The 1,637-nt window shown below is 39.6% G+C and overlaps 1 protein-coding gene across 1 annotated transcript in view; it reads left to right on the forward strand.

Annotated features, from left to right (window-relative positions):
• PRKDC (protein kinase, DNA-activated, catalytic polypeptide) overlaps window positions 1–1,637 on the forward strand; it is a gene marked incomplete at its 5' end in the record, with an annotated part of 80,034 nt that overhangs the window by 53,212 nt on the left and 25,185 nt on the right. The gene's annotated exons all lie outside the window — the stretch shown is intronic.

A 1,637-nucleotide genomic window follows, 5' to 3' on the forward strand; every position in this document is an offset into this window, starting at 1 on the left:
GCCATCCCCATTCAAATAACAAAAGAAGAGCAGCACAAGGCAAATCTCAGCCTCTGCATTTGAGCACCCTACATAACAGTGAGGGGAAGTACTTTCCCCAACAGGGAAGAGAGTTCATAGTGATGAGGAGAGAGAACTGGGAGAGGGAGAGCAGACGGTGCTGAGGCTGTCATTAGGCTCACAAAGGCTGTTCTGATGGCTTGGCCATTTGGAAATACAGCTTGTTTCCTGTATACCAACAGCATAATAAATATTGCTTTGTTTCAGAGAGGCTTTCTACTTCACTGCCATTTCCTTCTGGTTGTTTGACTTGTTGGTATTCTACAGGTTCAAGTCCTCCTAGGAGAGTAACTTGGTGATTATAAGAGCTATTTTCATTTACAGGTATAATCTTAACATTGACTATGAGCCTCTGGGATTGACTGTCAGGACAGATTAAAACCAAGCTGAAATATGAAGAAAGTTGTTAACTTTCTTAACAGAAGTTGACAACTTCTTAACAGATGATAAGTGATCAAATAGTCAACAAAATGCACTAAATAGAAAGGTATCTCCTTTGATGTGGGACGATGTCTGTAAATTGTGAGTTTGGGAGGTTATTTATATTCTCTGGATGTACCATTTGCACGGTTCTTACACTTTTTCTTAGGCTTCCCTGAGAAAGGGCTTTTGGTCTTACCTTAGCAAAGCTTTTCCTAAGTTCTTAGATTGTGCTGTTGACACTCCTAGGATGATCCCATCCCTAAAAGTTGTCAGCCAAGGAATGTGTGCCCCTGGATAAGAGTGTCCAGGGCACATGTGTGACTTCGATAGAAACTGCCAGTTGAAATTGCCTGAATAGCAGGTGAAGCATGTGCTGACCCCTCGCTGGGATCCACCTGGTCTGTAACTCAGGAAGCTACAAGAAGCTATTCCTTTTCTCTTTTTTATGGAGTACAAATTCATTGGTTTGTTATTATTATTAATGATACAAATTGCATAATGAGTTTGCTTATGCCAGATGTCTATTCTGCAGTTTTTGTGGTGGTTGCCATTGATCCAAGAAGCATAGCTTAGTTGTTCTCACAGTCTCCTGTTGCAATTTCCAAACAGCATTTTTTTTTTTCATTTAGTATTCCTGAAGGTATGTGTTGCAAGAATCAAATGTTAATTTTTATCCTAAATCTCGGTGCTGTTTCTTGTAATGAAAGTTATATTACCACTCTTCCATGTTGTAGATTTTTTTTTTTTTCTCCTTCCTGTTTGGTTAAGATATTATTGCAACTTTCCTTTAGGATCTTAAGTGAAAAAAACCCCGTGGCTTTAATAGATTTGTCTGCTACCTTCTTGCTATATTAACCTGCATTTGGGATAATGATTTAAGTATTTAAAAAAAAAACCCAAACTTCATGTAAACAAGAACGTTTATCCCTGAAAAAGAGGCTGTTCTGTAGTTGGACTGATGTTAAATAGGATAAAGATCTTCTAGAGCTATTGCCATGTCTTTAAAGCAGGCAGGACGAGATGAGTACGGTCCTTGAACAAGTCTAACAGGAAGCTGAGGTACACTAAAACTGGGTGAAGTGTGTGGATAGAAAGCCTCTGGCTCAGAGGGGGCATCGTAGTTAATTGTGCCTTTGGCTTATGGCAGGGGAGGG

The sequence above is a fragment of the Eurypyga helias genome, unplaced genomic scaffold (assembly GCF_000690775.1).
Source record: "Eurypyga helias isolate BGI_N326 unplaced genomic scaffold, ASM69077v1 scaffold839, whole genome shotgun sequence".
Classification (NCBI taxonomy): Eukaryota; Metazoa; Chordata; class Aves; order Eurypygiformes; family Eurypygidae; genus Eurypyga; species Eurypyga helias.